Source organism: Oryctolagus cuniculus, chromosome 15 (genome assembly GCF_964237555.1).
Source record: "Oryctolagus cuniculus chromosome 15, mOryCun1.1, whole genome shotgun sequence".
Classification (NCBI taxonomy): domain Eukaryota; kingdom Metazoa; phylum Chordata; class Mammalia; order Lagomorpha; family Leporidae; genus Oryctolagus; species Oryctolagus cuniculus.
The window spans coordinates 45,370,506-45,377,779 of record NC_091446.1 but is presented as its reverse complement, the minus strand read 5'-3'; positions in this window follow the sequence as shown (position 1 = coordinate 45,377,779).

Here is a 7,274-nt window from a genome sequence, read left to right as displayed (position 1 = left end):
TTCTTTATGTTGGGATTATTTTGGTTTCCTTTTAATTTCTCTTATGATCCGTTGCTCACACAGCAGCATGTTGTTCAGTCCAGGTACTAATATAACTTCTGAAGATCGTTTTGTTGATTTCAATTTTTATTCATTTTTCAGAAGAGATCTATGATACGATTTTGATTTTTTTGCTTATTCATGTGATACTTGTTCTATGACAAAATTTGCAGCCGATCCTAGAGAATGTCCATGTGCTGTTGAAGAACCTGTCCTACAGCAGTTGGAGAAAATGTTCTATAAATGTCTGATTCTTTTGGTCTGTAGCAGTTTAACTGTGAAGTTTGTTTATTGATTTTTTGGTCTAGAATCTCTGTCCATGGATTAAAGTATTGAAATCCTCTGCTGTCATTGTATTGGAGCTTATCTCTCCCTTCAGACCTAATTATCTCTGATAAAATTGGGTGCTCCAGCATTAGAAACATATACACTTAAAATTGTTACCTCTTCTTGTGAAACTGATCTCGATCATAATACAGTGATCTTCTCTGTCTCTTTTTACAGATATTTCTTAATGTCTCTATCTGAAATAGAGATAGCTGTTCCTATTTGCTTTTGGCCTCTGTGTGAAATTTCTTCTTATATTCTTACATTTTCAGCCTAGGTGTGACTTTCCAGGTGAAGTGAGCTTCTTGAAAGCAGCCTATCATTTGGGTGTGTTTGTTGATCCATTCTCTTTGTAAGACTCCCTGAAGCATCTTTCACAATGCCTGTCTGGTTGGTGATGAATTCCCTCAGTGTTCACTTGTCTTGGAAAGTCTTCATCTCGCCTTCATTTATGAAGGATGGCTTTTCTGAGTATAGTATTCTTGTCTGGCAGGTTTTCTTTTCTGTCAGAACTTGGAATATATAATCCACCCTCCAGAGCTAAGAAATCTTGTCAATCTAATGGGGGTTCCCTTACAAATGACCTGGCAACTTTTCTTTTGTAAATTTGAGAATTCTCTCTTTACATTGTATTATTGAGAGTTTGCTGGAATGCGTCTCAGTAATGAGTTATTTGGGTCCTGTCTATTTTGTTCCAGTGAGCATCCTGTATGTGAATGTTCAAATGATGGGGGAAATTTTAAGCTGTTATTTCATTGAACAGATTTTCTGTCTCTATTCATCTCTTTACCATTTGAAATTCTCACAGTTTGACTATTCATGCATTTAATGATGTCACAAGAGTCCAAGGCCATTTTCATTTTTTTTCTTTGTTGGTCTTATTTTTCAAAAGACACACCTACAAGTTCAGATATTCTTTTTTCCTTTTTGATATAGTCTATTGTTGAGGCTTTCAACTATATTTTTTTGAGTTGTTCTTCATTTCTAAGATTGTTTTTAGCTGTTTGATACTTTTTTCATGTAAATGTGATGTTAATAAAACAGATTCAGTGTAGTTCTTAGATACAATACTGTTCTGTTTGGTTCTTTTTCATGATCTCGGTTTACTGAATTTCTCATTCATATCATGTATTTTCCTGATTTTGTTCAACTGTCTGTATTCTCTGGTATCTCATTGAGCATCCTCATAATCATTATTTTGAATTCTTCAACAGACCTTTTGCCAGCCTGCTTGTAATATTGTCTTCCTTTGGGGCTTCATCTTGCTTTGATTTTTTTGATATTTCCTGTGTCCCTGCATTGATATTTGCACTGTGCATGGTTTAGTTTTTCCTTTCAGTTTTAATGAATGACTTTGTAATAAAATACTTTTCCTGAAGATGTGTCTTTGGGTATTGTTTTGGTAGGCTATTTGACTTCAGTTCTGATTGTGTGCTAAGGTACTACCTCCCTGTATTCGCTTCCAAAGCACTCAGTTGCAGCAGACAAGCATCAGTGGGGACATGGAAGGTGCTCCCAGCAGATGTGTGTGAGTCTCAGTAGTGGCCGATGGGGCAAGGTTCATGCCGTATTCTGCTGGTGTTGTAGGAGAAATGGCCCAGAGTCCTGGTGGGGTGCTAGGGTACCTGCGATGGTAGGGTTGTAGCCAAGGTTGCAGTAGAACTGGCTCAAAGTCAGAGATGTGTGAGACCCAGGTTTTTATGCAATGTCTTGGCACCTACCTACACTTTCTTCCCTTGCCCCAAGCAGACAATTACTCTCTATTAGACTGCCTTGCGTCTGGGGAAGAATGGAGTGAGGAGTCTGTGTTCATTTACACTGCAATGCTAAATCACACCCAGAGGCTACAGCCACCACCATCCCCTCAACACAATCCACAGTGCAGTATGGGGTTGCAACAAGGCCTACTTTGCTAAGCGCTGCTTGCTGCTGAGGTAGACGTGGAAGCCTGAGGCGCCAGCAACCAACCACAGGTGAATCTGGTCAAGATTTAAGTGCAATTGACTAGGGCCGTGGGTCTCCTCTTAGGACTGGGGCAGGTCCAGAGGTTCCATCTACAGTCAATGGCCTAAGAGCATGGACCATTATTATCTATCCAGTGATAGTTTTACCAGTTCCAAGATGCAGTCCACTGCCCTCTTTCCCAGAGGCTGGGATCTTGGTTCTAGCTGTTTGATAAGCATTGGGGGAAGCATGGAAAAGCAGTCCCTTGGCTGCTCAACTCTTTAACCTGGGTTTCACTAGTTTCTCAGCCATAGGGTCCTGGACAACACTGTCGATTCATAAGCCTTGGCATGGTTCTGGCTGGGAAGCATGTCTTAGCAGGATGCAAGTCTCTCCCTGATGCTGAAACAGGTCTAGTTCTTTCTGTGAGTATTGGCCTGGAATAAGTACCTCTGAAACCTGTCTGGTTCTGATTCTGGTTCTGGTTCTGACAGCAGTAAGACAGGCATTGAACTTCAAGGCAGAACCCTGGGCCTGAACCCTACTCTTTGTGGTTGTAGTGTTTGCCTGAGGTTGGAGGAAAAGTAGAAAAGTCAGTCTGTTGGTAGCCTAAGCTGGCACTAAGCTGGATTTACCTGAGTCTCATAGTCACTGGGTCCTTTGATTCTTAAAGTATATACCAGGTTTTCAGATGCTAACAGTAATGCAAGCAGAAACAAGTCCATTCCCCTCCTGGGAATTTACCAAATGAAATGAAATCAGCATATGAAATAGTTATCTGTACCCCCATGTTTTTTGCAGCTCAATTCACAATAGCTAAGATATGGAATCAACCCAGATGTCCCTCAACCAATGACTGGATAAAGAAAATGTGGTATATATACATTATGGAATACTACTCAGCCATAAAAAAGAATAAAATTCTGTCTTTTACAACAAAATAAAAGTAACTGGAAGCCATTAAACTTTATGAAATAAGCCACTCTCCAAAAGGCAAATATCATGTTTTCCCTGATCTGTGATAAGACTACCAATAATATTATGTATAGGAGTGAAATTGACATTTTGAGATTTGATTGTTTCCAGCCCTTGTCTCTACTGTTGAGGAATAGTGTAATTTTTTCTTCTTACTATTTGTTGAATTCTTTACTTAGTAGAGGGTTAAGCTTATGATTATAAAATAAAATATATTATAAAAATTAAAAGAAAGTAAAAGAAAGGAGGAGGGGGGTTGAAATCATGGGCTAGGGTAGGGTGGGAATTGTCACTATGCTCTTAAATCTGTTTATATGAAATACATGAAAGTTGTTCAGCTTAAATGTATTTTTCCCATTGGAGTTTCTTATTGTTTTTTATAGCTTTTATTGTCATTTATTTCCATTCTTTATTATGCTTATTTAACATCTTTTTTATAAATTAATATTTATATCACTTGTTAAACTAGAAGACAAAGAATTACCAATACAAATGGAAAGCAAGAACAAACCTAATACATTTCCTAAGCCAACAAGAGGGGGCTTTATTGGCTCCAAGTTCGTCATTCATGATTCTCACAAGCATTTACTTCCATCATCAAGTTCTCATCCTGACTCCAAGAAGCATGAGATGCTAATGTCAGCCTATAAAACTTTATACTGAAACTTGCTGCACCCGGTGACAATCTGCTAATGGCTCCAGAGGAATGTGGCTATTTATATGGTCTGCAACTTTTGGTTGGAGTGCTCCAGTTTTCTTCGTTTTTCCTCAGAGTTCATTTTGGCAAGAGGTGGAAGCGTTTTTCCACAGTGTATTTCTTCATATGCCAAATGGTTGTTCACGTATGCTTTTGTAATGGTCCTGTTGCAATTTTTTGTGTTCTGAAGTCTGTTTTCCCTGTGGTCCCCTGGCGGTTGTCTGTCAGCGAAGTGGCGGTGCCTCAGCAGCGACTTCTCTGCTGCTCCATGTCTCTGAGCACCGTGTTTCCGGTCTCTTCCAGTGCATGCTGGGGAACTAATACAGGCTAGGTAGGGGCAAGGTGGGCAGGGGCCAGAGGCAGGGGGTGGGAGGCAGAGCCAAAGCTTTCTACTCTCCACCAAACCTCCCCCAGCTACTGAGCATGCCAGGCTGCCCGGCTCCACCCAAGGGCAAAAACATTTGACTGATCCTGGGAAGATCAGGTAGCAGAAACTGGTAGCACTGGCCTGGGGTAGAGGTCTTTGGGCTTTTCTCTGATGCTGAGTCTTCCAGGGGCATGTCTGGCACAGAGTTTCAAGGTAAAAATTCTTTACTCACTTTCCTGCCCTCCACTCCAGCAGCCAGGGTCTTGCTGCATCTTGTGCTGGGGACTGGGGAAGAGGTAATGGAAGTGGTCCACTGGCCACCCAGGCTGTAACCAACCCGGGTCACTAGTTACAGTCACTGGGACCTACAGTCTCAGGAAATGCAGGTCAGTCCCACTCAAGACTCAGGGTGATACAGGCTGAAAGGCATCTGTACTACTGATTATCCTGCTGGAGCCCAGGTCTTTACCTGGTGCTGTGGCAGCTATTGAGGCCATGTCTGTGAGACTTCTGGGGTTTACTGAGATTCTGGGACTCATGGGCTTCTGGGCATCACGGAAGCAGGCTCAGCACTGGGCTTCAAGGCAGAGTCCTAAGATTACATTCCTACCCTACTCCTACACCAGCTAGAATCTTGATCCGTTGTCTGCTGGGAGTTAGTGTATTGGTGGAGGTGCCTGGTATTGGTAGACGTGGTCAGTTGGCTGCCTGGCAAAGGGGGTCAATATGGCTCGGTCCACAGATGACTAGACTTGGGGAAGAGGTCGTGGGCTCTTTTGCTGTTCTAGATTTCACCATAGCAGGCCTGGTATTAGGTTTGAAGGGTATGTCTGGACTTAATTCTCTATCCCTTGTCCAACAGGAAGGCATCTCTCCATACCATGATCTGTGGAGCTGGGGACGGGTTAATGAAGCAACTCATTCCTTGCTACCTTCCTCAGTTTGTCTTTTGTTATCCTACAATCAGGCACTTTGCTCTTACCCTGGCTTCCTTAGCTCTTGGGAAGGTGACTCGGTATGTGAATAGCTGTTCAAATTGGTATCTCTGGGGGAAATGATTGTTGGCACCTCTTAGTCAGGCACCATCACCTCTCCTGGCTACTTTTTTTTTAATCATAGATAGGAAAGCCTAAAATAGAACATTAGCAAATACAAAACATCACTGTATTAAAAATTAATGTCAGGGCCGGCGCCGTGGCTCAATAGGCTAATCCTCCGCCTTGCAGTGCCGGCACACGGGGTTCTAGTCCTGGTCGGGGTGCCGGATTCTTTCCCGGTTGCCCTTCTTCCAGGACAGCTCTCTGCTGTGGCCAGGGAGTGCAGTGGAGGATGGCCCAAGTGCTTGCATGGCCCAAGTGCACCCGCATGGGAGACCAGGAGAAGCACCTGGCTCCTGCCTTCAGATTAGCGTGGTGTGCCGGCTGCAGCGCGCCAGCCGTGGGGGCCATTGGAGGGTGAACCAACGGCAAAAGGAAGACCTTTCTCTCTGTTTCTCTCTCTCACTATCCACTCTGCCTGCCCAAAAAAAATTAATTTCAGGACAAAGTTGAATTCATTCCATGCCAAGGAATCCTGGGTAGTTTCATATTAGAAATCTAACATCTTCTGCAAAATCTACCATAATAATAGACAATAACTAAGCCATATGACCATCTTGATATATACTGGAGAGTAATTTGATAGAATTCAATAGCTACTCATGATTTTTAAAAAGCCCCCCCCATCAGAAATAAAAGCATGGTTGCCACTATGATTGTATTAAAAACTTACCAGCCCATTACTTCTTGAAATGAAATTAGTGATTGAAATTGAGAAAAAATTAAATAACTACATTATTCAGAGAGGATAATATTATCTTTAGGAATGTCCCAAGATATAGATAAGTAAGTTGGTAAAATTTCAGCAGGGATGCTAAACGTAAAAGCAGTAGATAAAATAATCTATTGAATTTTTCTGTGCCATTGAAGAATTCAAGATGTCAAAATAGAATATTTTGAAGGATTTCCTTTAAATAGCAAGAAAAGATGCAGACAACTTACAAAATGTTTTTGAAAACTCTTTAGAAAATCTAATTTTCATGGGCAGAAAAAGTTAATAAAATACTCTAATTTCTTGGATAAGTTAAACTATAAACAGCATAATTCTTATCTAAATGAAACTTGACTACTTATTTCAATATTGTATAGAACAAAAGCAGTAACCATCCATGACATTTTTTTTAGTTCCATACTTGTTTTTCTCTATTTTCTTTTTGAACATTTTAATACTTTATGCATTTGCTGTGACCCTGAGAATATAATTACTACAATACAGTTCTCATCAATCCTCATGTTAATGTGATATTAATACAATGAGAATAGAGTCAATGTAGTTCATAGCTAAATTCTGAAAGTATATTGATACTTGCTTTCCTCCCCACTCTTCCTTCCCTAGGAAAGGAAAGAAGTTGTTAATTCAGAAAGTCTAGTAGTTCTTAAGGGATATGCAGATATACCACTGGGAAATAAGAGACTGTCCCCTAGCCCATATATGCTCGTATATGATCAAACAATTTTATGGTACATGATGTTAAAGATTGGTTTATCTTGGTGCAAAATTGTTTGAAATTTTAAAGTTCTAAAAATTCCATAACAGGTATTATGAAAATGTACATGGATTTAAAAATATTTTTCACTAAAATAAACTTATATAATTTTATTTTTCCGTGAAGTTCTTGAAGTACCTTGCATATGAATTTATATTTATGTATTTGACATTTTATGTTTATAAATGATGTAGAAAAATTGGATACCATATAGAAAAATTACAAAGCAAAACATAGTCTTTCTTACCTACTAATAAAGTTATTACAACAAGATTAAAGAGCTACTACAAGTACCAAATTTGTAATTTTCAGAAGTAAATATAGGGGCAGGCACTGTGGCG